Here is a 19,535-nt window from a genome sequence, read left to right as displayed (position 1 = left end):
TCCTAGAGCAAGGAGGACTTGAGGGTCGTTTTTTTGAAGGATGTGTTTCCTTCATATGGGAGAACGCACCAGAGCCATGGGGCAAAATATACATCACATGTCAGGCCCTAAAGATAATCTCTTGGCTGACTCCTCTTTCTTTTAAAGAGTTCCCTAGGAGAACCTAAGAAGAGGCCTGCCGGATCAGGCCAAGGGCCCCTCTCGTCCAGCTCCCTGGATCTCACCATGGCCCCACCAGATGCCTCTGGAAGCCCACGAGACCACTGGATACCTGTCTCCTGATCCCCTCCCTGCATCTGGCATTTTGAGGACATCTGTTGCACCAGAGGAGGGGTAAAAGATGTTTCACCTTTCCTCATATTCTCCCACACTTATGGCCCTGCCAGAAGTCAGGAATTCACCAGCAGAAATCTTAAGCGGTGCAGAATAAAAAGAGTCTTGTTGGTCGTGGAGCGGTTACACAAGGGCTTGGAGAATTTCAGGGAAGCATTTGCTGGCAGATGAAGGGTTAAGTGCACCCCAGGTGACTGAAAGTGCACACACTGGACAATTCTTTGAAAGGAAGAAAGAAAGGCACATTCAACCTTACATCAACAGGACCCACGTCAGTTATTAGCTTTTCTGCCCTTTTAACTGTTTCATGCATTTTATAACATATTTTAAAATGCATTGTCCTTTTATTTTGTGACGATTTTGAAGTCCTAGCTTTGTGGTTGATTTTGTCTCATGATGTTGATTGTTGTTTTTACATGCTGTGAACTGCTCAGAATGCACTTCGGCCAGACAGGAGGCATGCAAAATAAATAAATAAATAAATAAATAAATAAATAAATAAATAAATAAATAAATAAATAAATAAATAGCACATATATTGGGTCAACTGTCATGTGTAATTTGGCTCATTCTTAAATAACAATTGTATAATTTATTGCAAACTAAAAACCAGGATTTTCTTTTAAGTAACTTTTGTGTTCTGTGCAATCAAGTTCAGAACTGACTTATAGGGCTTTCAAGGCAAATGAGATATTTAGGGAATGGCTTTACCAATTCCACTTTGCCAGTGAGTTTCCATGGCTGAGAGGGGATTCGAACCCCGCTCTCCAGCGTCCTACTCTGTCACTCTATCCACACCACCACATTGAGAATCAAGAAACATTTATGTAGGCTGATTTTCATTTTTAAAGAGGGGGGGGACTAACAAATACTCCTGAATAAAGGGAGGATGTCTGGGGCATGTCATTCCCCGCTTCCGCCCCCCACAACCTATGTTTTTGCTTATGGGTCAGTTTATGAGTAACGTGGTGAGAAAGGTCAGCTTATGCATAAACATGTTTGAACTTGCTTATGGGCTCAAATGTAAGTTGCAGAAAAAATGTGAAATGCCATGGAAATCCTCTCCCTACTCATGACCTCCGAAGGTACACACACACATTTTTTTATGCATGCCTACATATTGCTTTGGGATTCCCAGTATGGTATAATGGATAGAGTGATGGACTAGGACTCTGGAGAACAGGGTTCGAATCCCCACTTGGCCTTGGAAACTTGTAAAATCACTCCTTAAATATCTCACTTACCTTGAAAACCCTAATAGGGTTACTATGAGTTGTTCCAACTTCACAGCACAAATCACACACATACTGTATATTGCCTTGTGTTATTTATCTTCTCTCTCTTCAAGAGCGTCTGTAACACCTCTCAGTTTAATGTCATCAGAACCTTTAATTAATGTGCTGTTTGCTGTCTCCTCTGGATAATTAATTGGAGGCGTGAGATAAAAACTGGACCCAGCACAGCCCCGCAGCGTTCCTGGCTGGTGTTTTTCTCCCCCCCTCCTTACATTAGTCTTGCCGGTGGTTTATAGCCCTTCCACTGGTTTCCAATCTGTATGACAAGGCTCTCGGCCAAACCAATTTGGATTCATTTTTCAAGCGGAGATATCAGAAGACAGACACGCACCCATAACAACTTTACAAGAAAATCAGGGTGATTATGAGGCATTTTACCACGCTCTATTAATCTATTAATCCTGCCTCCTTTCTCCCTCCAAGTGATCTGTTTGTCTGGCATTAACTCCATCCCTATAAATCAAAAAATGCTGTGTGGGGACTATAGGCAACAAACAGCTCTTTACAAGAGGCATGAAGAGCTGAAGGACAGAAGAAGACCTCCATGGAACCAGACCAAGCGACCATCAAATCCAGTATACTTTTGACTGGTGAATGATAGGCTCCTGCATCTCCTTCCGAATGGGATGCATTGATTGAAGGGTTGTCCTTAAGCACACAATTAATGTGGAAGATATCTAACGGACATAAGGGACCTGAGTTGCAGGACTTGTTGTCAAGTCGGACTTAACTCCCACTGGCGACTTGATTCAAACTCCACTCAGTTTTGGTTTTATCCCCAATGACTCAGACTCAACGTGCAACTCAGAACCCACCTACCTCTCCCTTTATTCTGGGCGGGGAGGGGGAGAGGGAAGCTTGGTTTTAATAGGAACTTGGATTTAGGACTTGGTAGTCAAAGCTATGGTTTTCCCTGTAGTGATGTACGGAAGTAAGAGCTGGACCATAAAGAAGGCTGACTGCCAAAGAATGGATGCTTTTGAATTGTGGTGCTGGAGGAGGCTCTTGAGAGTCCCTCTGGACTGCAAGGGGAACAAATCTATCCATTCTGAAGGAAATCAACCGTGAGTGCTCACTGGAAGGACAGATCCTGAAGCTGATGCTCCAATACTTTGGCCATCTCATGAGAAGAGAAGACTCCCTGGAAAAGACCCTGATGTTGGGAAAGTGTGAGGGGAAGAGGAGAAGGGGACGACAGAGGACGAGATGGTTGGATAGTGTCACCGAAGTGACCAACATGAATGTGACCCAACTCCAGGAGACAGTGGAAGACAGGAGGGCCTGGTGCGTTCTGGTCCATGGGGTCACGAAGAGTCAGACATGACTAAACAACAACAACTAAAGACTTGGACTTGGGACTCAAACCCAAAGACGACAACATCCCTGCATAATTCCCCCCCACTCCTTAACTAAGAGTCCCCCCCCCCTTGGATTCACATGTGGGAGTTTTCACTAGGGGTTCTGAGAGCAATAGGATCAGGAGACAGGACTCCATTATGACTCCAGAATCCAAACAGGGTCACACAAGGTGACGTGGTAAAAGCCGAGATGTCCAACTGAGATATAGCCATCCTCTTCAGAAATTATGTCACATCAGCAAAAGAGAATTAGTACTTCTAGTGGTAATGGGAGCAGAGAAAGCATTAGAGGGCATCTGCAAGGAAGCAGCAGTCTTAAAAGGTGACAATGATGGACAATCTTTCATAGAGAACAGAAGTGACACCTAAACCAACTCTTGATAGCACCAGGCAGAAGAAGGCAATGGTAAGCAATTTCAAAATATGTATGTCTTCAAAGCTGTAATGAAGAGACAATCCAAGACAAAACAAGAGATAGTGCTAGAAGAAGAGACTCACGGGTCAGAAGCCATGCAATTCGCAAAGAATGTTTCTTTGCTAAGAGAATAAGTAGCACGAATGAAGCAATGGGCTTAAACCGAAAGGACATCTAGTTGCAAATGTGCACAGAAGAAAAGAAAAATATGAAACTGCACAACATATATAATTTGAACACTGAATGTGAGTAATATGAATGAAACCGAAGCATATCAGATGAGAAAGAAAACAATAAAATAAAATAAAAATTAAAAGGAGGTAAAAACATTGTGAGGGACAGCCGAGGAAGAGTCTGAGGAAGTGGACTTGATCCACAAAAGCTCACATTAAAATATCACAGTTAGTCTTTAAGGTGCCACCAGGTTATTGTCTCCTTTTTAAAAAGTATATTGTTTTGTTTTGTTTCTTGTTGGAATGTTCTGAGATACTTAATTGTGTTAAGAGTTACTATGCCGGCTGGGGACAATGGGATGTGTAGTCCATCCTGTCCAGAATATGTCAGTTTGGGCAAGACTTTCTGAAAACATGCAGACGCTTGAACTGTGCCTTGACCTCAGTAAGACTTTGAGTGGAAAACCTTTGGGATGTAAGGTTTTGGATACCTCTTTAGCTTGAAAAGGCGTTCCAAAGCAAAGTCAAAATAAATATGCTCAGATAGAAAGATTTCCCTCTGTCTTTCTGTCTGTTTCTCTCATACGCACACAATTCAGGAGCACATGGGCATTAAAGATGCATATGTTAATGGTGAACATTTTCTGTGCATAGGAAGATAAACGCTCATTACTTCATGCATGCAGATGCTGCGGGAGGCGGCAGCTGATTCAGCTGAGCAATTAACTGTCTCCTTCCCTACGTTGCATCTAAGGCTGTCGGTGAACCCTGATGCACTGCGTAGGTAAATTAGTTTTGTAATTAACTCCCTCATCATCAAAACCGTACCTAAAGAAGAAGCCACCAGGCTCCTGGCTTGTGAAGTGAATAGCTAACACTGAAATACAATGAAAACCAGATATGCCCAGAGGACAGGCATTATTAACTAAGATGCAGAAACCACTGGGGAGAATCGGAATAGAGGCAGGAATGGAGTTGAACACTCCAGGGGGTGGGGTGGGGAGTGAGAGGAGGGTTCTGCCTTGCTTGTGCTGAAACGATAGCTGATCAAGCTTTCTCTTTCACATCTCAAATTAACTCAGAATTACTGCCGCGTCATCTACTTTCACTGGTTTTGGAAGCTAAGCAGGGTCACGTCTGGTCAGTACTTGGGTGGGAGACCCCAAGGAAATAACTAGAGACCTCCAGGTAGGGTTGAAAACTTATGTTTTTAATATCGTTCTTATTATGCTTCATTGTTTGATGCTTTTTAAAATATTGTTATAATTAGAGGGGAGCACGAATTTCAGTTCGGGGGTTCGTGCTGGTTTCGTACACGTGACACCACAGGTGCCGCACATTATTTTCCCCCACCTCCCCAGTCCATGACGCACTCCCCAGTCAGAATGTGATTTTTTTCCTCCTCCTCTTCGGCTGTTCAGCCGGTCCCCGGCAGGAGCACAGGTTTGCCTGTCCTGCCTCCTTGTCTGAGTGGCCAATCAGCCAAGGAGGCGGGGCAGGGAAGCCTGAGCTCCTGCCAGAGACTGGTTGAACAGCCGAAAAGGAGGAGGAGAGGAGCCTGCGCTGGCTGGTGAGTGGGGGAAACACCCGGAGAGGAGGGACAAGGGAACACGCATCACCTGCGGTGCCGTGCGTACGAACTGACACGAACCTCCGAACCGAGGTTCCTCCCCATCTCTAGTCATAATTTATCATTTGGCTTTTAACTTTGTTTCTTTTAAATGTTGTAAGCTGCCTTGGATCCTTTGGGACAAAGGTGGCATATAAATATTTTGAACCAACTGCTGAGCTGCCCATGCTTGTTTTGCAGATCTGACTCAGGACAAGTCAGCTTTTGACGTTCCTATGTTCACTGCAAATCCCAGAGAGATAGAACCCTCCTTTGCATGCAGATAATAATAAATCTGAGGTCTGATTCTTTTTGGTGCCAAGTGGGGCTATGTAAGAATCGTGCAAGAAACCGTGGTGAACTGCTTTCCTTCAGAGCTGGAAGTCCTGGGTTAGATGAACCACTGGTCTGTGTCAGTGTAAGGCAGGTTCCTCCTGGCAAATAGAAGGGGAAGATATGGAGGCAGTGACAGATTTTACTTTTTTGGCCTCCATGATCACTGCAGATGGTGACAGCAGCCACGAAATTAAAAGACACCTGCTTCTTGGGAGGAAAGTGATGACAAACCTAGACAGCATCTTAAAAAGCAGAGACCTCACCTTGCCAACAAAGGTCCGCATAGTCAAAGCTATGGTTTTTCCAATAGCGATGTATGGAAGTGAGAGCTGGACCATAAAGAAGGCTGACTGCTGAAGAATGGATGCTTTTGAATTGTGGTGCTGGAGAAGACTCTTGAGAGTTCCCTGGACTGCAAGGAGAACAAACCTCTCCGTTCTGAAAGAAATCAACCCTGAGTGTTCATTGGAAGGACAGATCCTGAAGCTGAGGCTCCAATCCTTTGGCCATCTCATGAGAAGAGAAGACTCCCCGGAAAAGACCCTGATGTTGGAAAAGTGTGATGGCAAGAGGAGAAGGGGACAACAGAGGATGAGATGGCTGGACAGTGTCTGCGAAGCAACCAACATGACTTTGACCCAACTCTGGGAGGCAGTGGAAGACAGGCGGGCCTGGCGTGCTCTGGTCTATGGGGTCACAAAGAGTCGGACACGACTTAACGACTAAACAACAACAACAACAGGGCAGGTCCCTACACTCTCAATGACCTGAGATCTTCTAGGATGACTGCCACAACTCCTTGTGTTGTGCCTGTTTGCATAGGTGGGGTTATCTTCTTCTGTTACACAATAACTAGGAGAGGTATGGTGGGATAAATGTGAGCAAGCAGCCAAATGTCAGCCAGTGAGCTTCATGGATAAATATGGATGTGAAAACTCGGGTCTCCCCAGTCCTTACGAAGTCCAAGACTTTTGTCCATATATTCTACAACTGCTTATTTTGTTTGGCAGCAGACTGTGAAGTACATCACACCCATCCGAGTCTCAGTGTCTTTTAATACATCAAAACAAACATTTTGCTTCACATATTGTCACAAATGGGAAGCGGAGGTGTGTGTGGGTGTGTGGGTGCTCCCAAATGTCCAAAGTAAGAATGGGCAAATTATGGCCATCTAGATGTTGTTGGACCAGTAAAAAACGAGTCGATTGGGAATTGGAGGTGCTCCTTACAGTAATCCTGTAGCCAGGCCCATCCCATTCAATCTAAAGATGCAAACAGCCTTATTGATCCATATCAAGAAATGACATCCAGCCATTTCTGATTCCATTGGGATCATGTCTTTTCCAAAGCTAATGGCTCTTAATGGCTCATTCCAGAGCCAACCGTGCTCAAACACAGGGATTGGCTTGGAATACCGGATTTTCCTTGGGGGCAAGCCATTTCCTGGGAATATCCATTTCTCTCCCAGTTACTGCGAGGATCGCAGGTAAAATTAGATGGAACAGGGGAGCCATGGACTGGGTTGAGAATTGATGCCTTAGTTCCTGCATTTCAGAACGTCCTGGGGTTTCCACTTGCCTGCCATGATGCCATTGTGTCGGATTGCATTTTCCAACAATGCAGTTGTTCACCATTAGGAATGCTGGCTAGGGTGGCAGCCGACGAAACCTGCCGTTATGCCATCCAGCCACGTTTTGCCCACCACAGATCAAAGGCTTTCTTTAAAAGGAGGATGATCCGCCACCATCCAGATCATTCCGCCTGCCCTATTAAATCTGTGGATTAGCACTCTGTATGTCTTTATTAGTCTCTTTTCGCCCTGGGCCTAAGGCTAGTGCTTATTCCCTTCTTCGTTTCATTTGTGTCTGAACTCACATTTTCTAGTTTGACTCATTTCCCCCGCCCGCCAGGTCTTTTCCGCCAAAGAAGCCCAGCGTATTCATCTTCCTCCCTCAGGCACCTTTCATACCCGTTTATAATTTACTACATTTATAAGTTTATTAAATGAGCTTCCAACCATGGTGAGTCTAATCAGCACACCACAGGGCCAGAAGCCTGCGCTGTAGCATCCCGTTTCACACGGCCGGCACAGCCAACGGATCATTTTTAACTTTAGTTAAGGATGCCTGTATAGAAATGAGAAAGAAGGAAGGGAAAAAAAGATAGTTGGTGAAAAGGGTGAGATTCTGGGAGCTATAAATCAAAGCAAGAATTTGTCCCTGTTCTAGGAGCCGGTTCATCTAAAGGGAGAGCCCGCTGCCGCCTGAAACCAATTATCAGAGGAAGGGAGGGAGTGAAAAACTGTAGCCCTTTTCCTCTTTTGTCATTCTAGAACTTGGGTCACCCTTTGAAAAGGGGTTAAGAATGACAAAGGATGGCCAAAGGAGCAGATTTAAGTCCAGAGGGAAAGAACAGATGAATGGGAATGAGGAGAGGGTCAGAGTCCATGGACATCATTTTGTCCAAAGCATTCCCAAACCTTGAACCAGGTACCATCTCTTCTGTTCTTACAAATCTCCTCCTCCTCCTCCATCTTCATCATCATCATCATCATCATCATCGTCATCATCATCATCATCATCATCATCAGTAGCATTGCTACTACTACTACTACCACCACTATGATGATGATGATGATGATGATGATGATGACTATTATTATTATTATTATTATTATTATTATTATTATTATTATTATTACTACTACTACTACTACTACTACTACTACTACTATTTATTTTATTTATTTTTTATTTATTTTATTTATATCCCGCCTATCTAGTCGATAGACCCTACTACAGTGGTGCCTCGTTTAACGAGTGCCCCAGTTAACGATGAATTCGCATAGCGATGGCAAAAAAGCAATCTCTTTTGCCATCGCTTTGCGATGTTGCCTATGGGGAAAAATCGCTTTGCGATGTTTTCCCCATGGGCCCCATTTTCCCCCAGCTGAGTGGCGGGAGCCTCCAAAGGACCGCTCCCGCTGCTCAGCTGGGGGAAAATGCCGGTGGTAGCCTCGGAAGGACCCTTCCGAAGGGTCGTTCCAAGGCCACCGCCGGGATTCCCCTTCGGAGGGGGCATTTTCCCCTAGCTGAGCGGGAGCCCCGCTGCTCAGCTGGGGGAAAATGCCGGCGGTAGCCTCGGAAGGACCCTTCCGAAGGGTCGTTCCAAGGCCACCGCTGGGATTCCCCTTCGGAGGGGGCATTTTCCCCTAGCTGAGCGGGAGCCCCGCTGCTCAGCTGGGGGAAAATGCCGGCGGTAGCCTCGGAAGGACCCTTCCGAAGGGTCCTTCCGAGGCCACCGCCGGGATTCCCCTTCGGATGCCTAAAAGGCATCCGGACCCCCACCGCCGCTGCCGCTTGTATCCGCCCCGCGGCCAGCTACCCCCGCCATGGTCGGACTCTCAGGAGTCCGACCATGGATGGGGTAGCCGGCCGCAATGCGGATCCAAGCCACGGCGGCAGGGGTCCGGATGCCTATCAGGCATCCGGGGCTAGGATCTGCCCCCCGGCCGGTTCCCCTTCCATGGTCGGACTCTCAGGAGTCCGGCCATGAATGGGGTAAATGGCCGGGAGGCAGATCAAAGCCCCTACCGCCGCCGCCGCTTGGATTCGCCCCCCGGCCAGTTCCCCTTGCATGGTCAGATCAGACCAAGCAAGGGGAACCGGCCGGGGGCCGGATCAAAGCCCCTACCGCCGCCGCCACTTGGATTCGCCCCCCGGCCAGTTCCCCTTGCATGGTCAGATCAGACCAAGCAAGGGGAACCGGCCGGGGGCCGGATCCAAGTGGCGGCAGCGGCGGTAGGAGCTTAGATCCGGCCCCCAGCTTGTTCCCCTTGCATGGTCGGATCAGACCATGCAAGGGGAACCGGCCGGGGGCTGGATCCAAGCGGCGGCGGGGGCAGGGGGGTTCCGAATGGCTTCCAGTGCTTCGCCTGGAAGCCATTCGGACACCCCCTACCCTGTCCCCGCTGCCGCTGAGAGCCTTCCGAGCTCTCAAAGGGCTTTCTCCAATGTGTGGTGGGGAAGCCCTTTGAGAGCTCGGAAGGCAAATGTCGGTGGTCGGCGGTGGCTTTGGGATCCATCCAAAGCCACCGCCGACTGCCGATATTTTCCCCCAGCTGAGCGGCGGGGCTTTGAAGCTCCCGCCACTCAGCTGGGGGAAAATGCCTGCGGTGGCCTCGGAAGGACCCTTCTAAAGGGTCCTTCCGAGGCCACCACTGGGATTCCCCTTCCCCGCGGCCGGCTTCCCCGGCCATGGTCGGACTCTCAGGAGTCCGACCATGCATGGGGTAGCCTGCCGCGGGTCGGATCCAAGCCGCGGGGAGAGGGTGGGGGGATCCGGATGGATCCCACCACCCTCCCCCCGCGGCCTGAGGAGGGTGGGAGGCATGGCCGGACTCCTCGGCAGGCACCACGGCTCCGATCCGATCTGAGCCGCGGTGCCTGCCAAGGAGTCCGGCTATGCCTCCCACCCCCCCCACCTCCTGCGGCTTGAGAAGGGTGGGAGGCATGGCCGGACTCCTCGGCAGGCACCGCGGCTCCGATCCGATCCGAGCTGCGGTGCCTGCCAAGGAGTCTGGCCATGCCTCCCACCCCCACCCCACCTCCTGCGGCTTGAGAAGGGTGGGAGGCATGGCCGGACTCCTCGGCAGGCACCGCGGCTCCGATCCGATCCGAGCCGCGGTGCCTGCCAAGGAGTCTGGCCATGCCTCCCACCCCCACCCCACCTCCTGCGGCTTGAGAAGGGTGGGAGGCATGGCCGGACTCCTCGGCAGGCACCGCGGCTCCGATCCGATCCGAGCCGCGGTGCCTGCCGAGGAGTCCGGCTATGCCTCCCACCCACCACCCACCTCCTGCAGCTTGAGAAGGGTGGGAGGCATGGCCGACTGTGCTTGCAGCAGCGGAAGAGGTGCCCGGTGGAGGAGAAGGCAGGAGCTGATCTGTCATTTCTCCTCCACCGGGCACCTCTTCCGCTGCTGCAAGCAACTTCGGGGCAGTCCTTTGGGGGAAGCCGGGCTGTGGAGAAGAAAGGCAGAAGCCCATCCGATCTCCTCCCCTCCACACCGGGCAGCTTCTCCCGCTGCTCCCGATGGTTGGGAGGGGAGATCGGATGGGCTTCTCCCTTTCTTCTCCACAGCCCGGCTCCTCCCAAAGGGCTGCCCCGAAGTTGCTTGCAGCAGCGGAGGAGGTGCCCGCTGGAGGAGAAATGACAGATTGGCTCCTACCTTCTCCTCCATCGGGCACCTCTTCCGCTGCTGCAAGCACAGTCAGGGCAGCCCTTTGGGAGAAGCCAGGTGGTGAGGGAGAAGGCAGGAGCCGATGCCGTCTTCCCCCCCTCCCCCGAGGCTTCTCTCAAAGGGCTGCGCCCGATAGTGGGGGAGAAAACCGGATAATCCGTTCCTATTGGAACGGATTATCCGGTTTTCAATGCATCTCTATGGGAAAACACGTTTCACTTAACGATGTTTTCCCATAGCGATGTTTTTTTTGGAACCAATTAACCTCGCTATGCGAGGCACCACTGTACTACTACTACTACTACTACTACTACTACTACTACTACTACTACTACTACTACTACTACTACTACTACAGACATACCAGATTCACTTGGTTTAGAATCTTAATTCCTTTCCATGCTTCCTCTTCTTCCTTTTCCTCTTTTCCTTTTTCCTCCCACTCTTTTTTCTTTCTCACTGGTTTTTCCTCTCCTTTCAATCCCCAGTCCTTATTCAACGGGCACTTCTTTCCTTAATCCCTCCCCTTTTCTACCAAGCAGGAATTCTTTCTTTCTCTCTCCCTTCTTGGTAGTTTAGGGTCTTCGGGAGGGAAGCAGCCCCTGGAGTCGTAGGGAGCCTTCTAAAGATACAAATCTTCCAGGTTCGCCTATCACTTTGTTTTTAGGGACAGTTGAGGTGGCTGCCATCTAGTGACTAAGGTTGGTATTGCAGGTCAGACCTCCCACTCTGTGAGCCTCTTTGTATTAACATCCCATTAGTTAGTTAACACCAACTTTCAGGTAGCTGGGGTTCACAGCCTTCGAGCTAAGCTGGACACAGAGAGAAGACCTCTGAAATGGTGCACATGTGCACCTTTTAAAAATTTGTATAGATCTGTGGTTCCCAACCTTAAGTAACTCAGGTGTTCTTGGACTGCAATGCCCAGGAGCTTTCACCCCCCGGATGTGCTCACCAGGGTTTCTGGGAGTTGTGGTTCAAAAACCACCTGGGTTTATTTATTTTATTTATTTATTAGATTTTTATCCTGCCCATCTAGACCAAGGGTCTATTTGGGTTAGGAACCAATGGTATAGATTATATTGAAAAAGAAGAAGGCTACCAGACCTATAGAGTTTCTCTGAAAACGTTCTCACCCTTCAGCTCAGTAAATATTTGTGAAGAGTAGCAAACCAGAAATAATATTTATTCCTACCTAAAAGAAGCACAGAAGGATTGTTTTGAAGCAAGCTGTTTCACTTGCATGAAATCTAAGGTTTGGCGTGGCTGGTTTTCCAGCCCTCAAAAAGACAGCCAGTAAAGGAGGGTTGCTTTAAATGGTTGCGTTTGGAAGGACAGATCTTTAGATGGATAATTAATTGGAGTTTCATACAGAGAAACATTCTTTGCCCAAGTCACCCGCGTCTCATCGGGGCTGGTCCACTGGCATTTTCACAGATTGTTGAGGAAGACAGATGGTGCCTGAATGGGTACAATCCCTGTCGCTTGTCTCTTTCTAGTGAGACACAATTTATAACACGCCAAGCCAGTGCTTGACTGCTTCTTTGCTAAAGAAGGAGGCAGCTGATGCAAAGAATGCTAAGAGCCGATCATGCGGTAAGAGCTGTCCTTGGACTTCCATCGCTTCAGACTGCTGGTTGGGGACTTGTATGGTTGACAGGCATCTCATGCTGAAAAGAGAATTCCTGTATTAAAAAAACAGATGTCAGGAAGAAGGATTCTCCTACAGCCTTTCTCTTGACTGGCTAGATTTCTTTGTGTAGGTATTAATGGGGAGAGGGTCAGGTATGACAAGAGCATCATCTTATGACATATCCTACCAACTCTCTAAGAGGTATCGTGTAGTACAATTCTATTAGGAATGGAAGACTCTGTCAATTTCTGATCTGTGTCCCTTTTCCGTATTTTCTTTCCCATAGTGCTGTTCTATATCCATATTGAGGCAGGATTTCAAAACAAGGACTTCATCTCAGAATGCTTCAGATACTGGCTGAAGTCCTCCTGCAAATTTGCACAAACGGCATAACTTCTAGATGCAAACTGCCACAAGTTCATAAATCTCTGAAGACATTCTCTCTTGCTCGCTGAGTTGCCTTAGTTGAGGGAATATTTTGATTTGGTATCAGTCGATTGGTCTGTTTCCAGCATCCTGTTTCCATACCAAGTTGAGAATTTAGAAGCAGTAATAGTGTGGGAAATTCACATTATTTATTGAGACTCTGTGTTTATAAAACAGTCCTTATTGTGAGGCCCCAAATATACATCCCTGTCTCCATACTTCATTTAAATACATGAGGAGAGGGGATGAAAGTTCAACTACCATCAGTGGAGAGCTGCAGCTTCTATGTTCGTAGGGCACTGAATGTGCCCTGGATTTAATCCGAACTTTAGTCCAAAGACTGGGCTGTCCCTTCTCTGATGTCCTTTCACTGGCAGGTAAAATGTTTGTTTCTTTGTTTTAATTCAGGCAGGCTTTGGGGGCAATTGAATGGTTGCCTCAGAAAAAAAAGATTCCCTTCTAGCTCTGCAGTTCTAAGATGATGATGATGATAATGATAATGATGAGTATTGCCATCTGATTTATGTACGTTCTTAAAGATGGGTTTTCAAATTGCACTTTAATGGCCGGACTTCCTTTCTGTTGGGACTCCACCCTCGTGTTTATGTCACATACGTTTCAGTTCTCATCTTAGTCTGGGATGGTTGGATCAGGGCATTTCTGAGGAACATTTGCCGTGTGCCCTGGATTTAATCCGAACTTTAATCCAAAAACGGGGCTGTTCCCCTCCCTGATGTCCTTTCACTGGCGGGTACATTGTTTGTTTGTAAGCACCCTTTACACTGTTTTGCTTGTCTCCCCACACAACAGGAGTGGGCAGTGACAAGACTCTGCATTTTCCACCCTGAGAACCCCATGGAGGACACCTACTCCTTTTTTACAAACCTAAAATGGAAAAGAAAGGATCTGGGAAAGGTTCCTTATAGGAGACTCTCATCCCTCCGGAGCAGTGTTTCCCAACCATTGGGTCCCCAGATGTTCTTGGACTAAACCTCTCAGAAGCCTTCATCACTAGCTCTGCTGGCCAGGATTTCTGAATAAGCTAAAGTGTACAGCCTGAAGAAGATGAATTATCATCAAAAGCTAGCTGTTTTTTTAAGGGTTTTTTTCCCATTGGTCCAATAAAGGTATCACCTGTTCCTGCATTTGTATTGTGTTGGGGACCACACACTGTGTGTGTGTGTGTGTGTGTGTGTGTGTGTGTGTGTGTGAGAGAGAGAGAGAGAGAGAGAGAGAGAGAGAGAGAGGGCAAGGGCAAAAAAGAGGAACCTGGGAACTAAAGCTAGTCAGCCTGACATCCACCCCAGGCAAAATTCTGGAACACATCATAAAGAAATCGTTGTGCACGCACCTAGAAACCAATGCAATAATAGCTAGAAGCCAACACAGATTTGTCAAGAACAAATCCTGCCAAACTAATTTGATCTCGGTTTTTTGATCAGGTCACCTCCCCGATAGACAGAGGGAATGCTGTAGACGTAGTATATCTTGACTTCAGCAAAGCTTTTGACAAAGTGCCCCATGATATCCTGATTAGCAAACTAACTAGGTGTGGGTTGGATAGATCAAGTGTCAGGTGGATGCACGATTGGCTACAGAATTGTACTCAGAGGGTGAGGATTAATGGGGTCCTTCTCAGACTGGGAGGAGGTAACAGGTGGGGTACCCCAAGGCTCAGGTGGGGTACTCCTGGGCCTGGTGTTCTTCAATATTTTTATTAATAACCTGGATGAAGGAGTACAGGGAATGCTTGTCAGATTTGCAGATGATACCAAATTGGGTGGAATAGCTAATACCCTAGGACTGAAACAATATTCAAAATGACCTTGATAGGATGGAGCACTGGGCTGAAAGCAACAGAATGAAATAAGTGCAAGTCCTGCACCTCAGAAAAAGAAACCAATTGCACAGTTACATGATGGGGGATACCTGGCTCAGCAAAACTATGATCGAGAAGGATCTTGGAATTTTCGTAGATCGCAAGCTTAACATGAGCCAACAGTGTGATGGGGCTACAAAAAAGGCAAATGCTATTTTAGGCTGCATTAACAGAAGCATAGATTCCAGATCCTGCAAGGTGCTATTCAGGACTGGTTAGGCCTCACCTTGAGTCTTGTGTCAAGTTCTGGGCACCACATTTCAGGAAGGATGCTAACAAATTGGAACAAGTTCAGAAGAGGGTGACAAGGATGATCAGGGGGCTGGAAACCAAGCCTTATGAGGAAAGGCTGAAAGAATTGGGCATGTTTAGCCTTAAGAAAAGAAGACTGAGGGGCTTTGAAAGGCTGTCATACAGAGGAGGGGCAAGATCTTTTCTCGATCGCACCAGAGTATAGGACACGCAACAATGGGCTCAAGATAAAGGAAGCCAGATTTCGGTTGAATATCAGGAAAAACTTTCTAACTGTTAGAGCAGTACGACACTGGAACCAGTTACCTCAGGAGTTGGTGAGTGCTCCAGCACTGGAGGCATTCAAGAAAAACTTAGATAATCACCTGGCAGATATGCTCTGATTGTATTCCTTCCTTGAGCAGGGGGTTGGACTTGAGGGCCTTGTAGGGCCCTTCCAACTTTACTTTTCTATGATTCTAAGTGGTGCCCCAAGAAGTCTTTGCTCTTGACAATCACTGTGGATTAGGAAAGACCAAGTATTTGCACTGACATGCCATTTCTTTTCTTTTTTTCATCTCTTCTAAAAAACAAAATACGCCATTTTGTTACAGAATATCCATCAAGGGAACGCTACAGAAAAGCCCTTCTCTGGTGTAATTTGGCTGTCCTCTCAGACTCTCCTCGCAATGAACGGACGGCAGCCAAGATTTGCGCACTGCCCCCACCCCCACCCCCTTGCCATGTCTACCTGATCCCAGCTTAATGCTGAGGTGACACTGGCGGCATGTTCTTTTTCTGGCACGGCGGTGCGCTTTTCCACTTCCCCAAGACCACATTTACAACAGCACTCCTTTTCCATCTCCATAACAAGGGCCCCACACGGCTTTGCTTATTGTCTATTAACTCGAGAGGTGCGCACATCAGCCTGTGAAATCAGAAACATTTACCATGAAAGAAGCTAGCTGGGGGAAAAGGCGGGAGGGAGGGAGCAAAAGAGGCTGAAATCCCATTTTCTCCCTGCTGCTTGACAGAAAATGGTCTCTCCGTGCCAACTATGGCTCTTTCCTGGAGCAGTGGCTGAATTCATTAAGGAAACCAAGCGTTATAGGCAGCATTTCAGAAAAGCGAAGTCTTCGAGAAGCAGAAAGGGTCAAGGCCTCCCAAGCTTGTGGACTCAGGAGGTTCTTGTCTCTCCTCCTTCCTCCATTCCTCCATCTCCCCGTTACTTAGATCCGTTTTCTGTGTTCAAAGCCCACCGGCCGCCGGCGGTCATCCCCTCTGCTCCTTTCACAGAAGCCCTTTGGAGAAGCCAGCAGCTGGGATGGCGGAGGACCCTTGGAAAGACCACACACGAGCCTTGCGCTCTCTCTTCCCTCCCTCCCTTCTCACTCCCAAACATGCCACTTTCGTTCTGGGGATTTGAGTTTCCATTAGTGTTCCTTTGGTGGCCCCCGTCTTCTTTACACTGGCATTATCATGGCTGCTTAGCCGGACTGCCTTTCATTCATTCCAAGGCTCCCCTTGATATTAGCAAGCATCTGTTATCGCCCAAAGGACACACACGTGTGCAATAGACTGTGTAGGCCTGCATGTTTGTCATGTTCTCCCAACCTAACCCATCCACAAGGCAGGAAGTCTTGGGGGGGGTTCCATTGCCCCATGTCTTCTCCCATTAAATCATGATACACAATGGACCAGGTTCTTTCCAGGCCTCCATTTCACTCTAGTTCTCAACAAGCATGTTTTGATGTTCTAACATCATCCTCATGTTAGAACTGCAGAGCTGGAAAGGACCCTCTGGATCACTCAGTCCAGCTGCTGTCAAGGAGGCACAGGGGGGAACTGAACTTCCAACCTCTGGCTCCACAGCCACATACACAAACCATTGAGTTATTTTGTCTTAGTCACAGCTATGAAAGAATCGCCTTTTTGGACGACACATCCCAAAGTCCACGGTGAGCATGGCCATGGTCTGTAGCACATCCCCCCCCAAAAAAGGAACATTTCTCAGCTCTTGATTCTTTGACAAATCAGGATCCCCCTATAAGTCTCCGTTAATTGGACTTACAGTCTTTAATGCTTATTTTGCTTTTCAGCAGTTTTTGGTGCTCACTGCAAATACTTTGAATACCGTTCTGGGCTCAAATGTCCCCCTCTTATTTCCCATCTCAGCAATTCTCCTCATTTCCCATTGTTACTGTTTCGTCCTACTGGTTGAGGTGACCCACATCATATGATCTTGCCCTTCTCCCTACTCCTGCCCGGAGAAAACCTCAAACAACTTTTGGCTTAGGGCTTGGGGAATTTTGCACAGTGCTTGGAAAAGTTACTCTTGAGAGGAGTAGTCTAAAAAAATATCCCGGCCACCATGATCGACGACCCAACTAATTTACAAATTCTGAGAGCTGTCTCCCAAAAGTGCAGAGTTTTCTTCCTAGGCTCTGCTTTCTTGCATCAATAAAGACAAAGGGGAGTTAGCATGTTAAGTTCATTAATTTCGTTTTAACTTAAAATTCAGTTTGTTGTATTGTTCTGTACCACTTACCCCACTGGAAGATACTTCCAACAAAAGGATGGACGTAGGATTTTTACCATTTTTTAAAATCATGTTGAGGTAAAGCATGGAGATCTGTATCCCGCAGGCACCCCCCATCACTAAAACCCGCAGCCACCACACCTCCAAGTAATCCCCTTACACAATAAAGGCAGATCCACCCTCTTTAATGAAGTTGCAGGCATCTTAGGAAAAGCTCACCCCACTGTAACACCACACTTTATGTGACAGTTTCGTTGATGCCCATGAGAAAGTATTGTGTGGGCTGCTAACTTGGGTAAAGTGAGAGTAAAGGTCAGTGACGGCAAAGAAGAAAAAAGAGATTCCCACCAGATATTCCTCCTAAGAAAGGTATGCCATTCTTCCTGGTTTTCTTATTGGCAATGAACATCGCAACAGCTTATAAGCATCCTCAGCCTTCACGATTTTGGTAGACACGTGAACACATGAATCCATCTCCTGAAAGTCTTTAATCCTTCTTTACTTCTCTTAAAGCAGCCTCTTGGTGCAGTAGATAAACTGCAGTATGGCAGTGAAGACTCTACTCTCGTCCTGGGTTCAATCCCAGGCAGCTGGCTCAAGGTCCACCACTCAGTCTTCCATCCTTCTGCGGTTGGTAAATTGAATACCCAGCCTGATGGAGGGGAGGCGCAATGTGGTACATTGGTGGTCCCCAACCTTTCCCCAACCGTGGGCTATTTGGTGGTGTGTGGCACATTCACGCGCGGGGAGAGACACGCTTGCGGGAGTGTGGTGCATTTCTGCGCATGCGCATGGGGCGCTCATGGGGTCAGGAGATCCGTGTCCGTGGCCCAGTCCTGCCTAGGCCATGGACCACTGCCAGGTCACGGACCAGGGGTTGGGGAGCCCTGTGTTACGGAATTAAATTGTAGACTGCCTATAGCAGCGATGGTGAACCCATGGCATGTGTGCCACAGCTGGCACACAGAGCCTTCTCTGTGGGCACGTGAGCCATGCCGATGCTGCTGCCCATGCCAGCCTTGTGCAGGGTACAGCGCTACTCACTGCTGGGACTCAGCTTGAGCTCACCCTTGTCTCCTGCCCAAAGGGAGCCCACCAGGAGGAGGAGGAGGGGGAGAAGGAGGAGGAGCTCTGGCCAGCCACCCCTCAGCGCAAAATCACTACTGCCCATTGACTAAGACTCCAGCACCATAGGAGAGCAAGTGAGGAGGAGGGAAAAGGCATCCCGTGGCCGCCCTCCAGAGGATATGCCAGCCCGGACGGTGCCCGCTGATTTGGGCACTCGGGCTCAAAAAAGTTTGCCATCACTGGCCTAGTGAATTGTTGCGTTTAAATCTCTTTTGTGTATAATATATTGTGAGCCGCCCTGAGTAGACTTCTATCTAGAAGGGCGGGATAAAAATCCAATAATAAATAAATAAATAAAAATAGAGAGAGTTATATGCACTATGGGGCAATATACAAGCACCACACCTTGTTTTTTGTTTGTTTGTTTGTTTATTTTTTGCTTTCTTTTCAGACTCCAAGTTGGATTCTGAATGGATTAACCAGCAAAGGAGGACTGAAGTGCATTTGAGGAGGGGAGATGACTTTGTTCAAAAAGCGCAATGAAAATTAAACATTTCTATCCTTATTTTCCTCCAATACTTTTTTATTTATTTAAAATATGAGAGAGGAAATGCATTTCAAAGCAAGTGTTTTCAGAAAATCTATTTAGGTTTGTGCATTTTAATACATATACAGTGGTGCCGTGCATTACGACTACCCCGCAGAATGACGAAATCGCATGACAATTACTTTTTTTGCTATCACAAACGATGTTTCCTATGGGTTTTTTTCGCTGGACATCGATTAGGTGCTTGCTTCGCAAACTGTTTGCTCGCAAAATGACAATTTTTCTGGCTCTGCAAAATGGTTGCCCTGTGTTTTCTGGACCCATGCTTTGCAGGGCAGCCATTTTAAGAGCTGATCAGCACTTGGAAGATGGCTTCCCCTATGGGTGATCTTCGCTGGACAATGAGGTAATTTCCCCATTGGAACACATTAAACAAGTTTCAATGCATTCCAAT

This window comes from Pogona vitticeps, chromosome 3 (genome assembly GCF_051106095.1).
Source record: "Pogona vitticeps strain Pit_001003342236 chromosome 3, PviZW2.1, whole genome shotgun sequence".
Taxonomy (NCBI): Eukaryota; Metazoa; Chordata; class Lepidosauria; order Squamata; family Agamidae; genus Pogona; species Pogona vitticeps.
The sequence above is the reverse complement of the archived record's forward strand: the minus strand, read 5'-3'. Positions refer to the sequence as shown.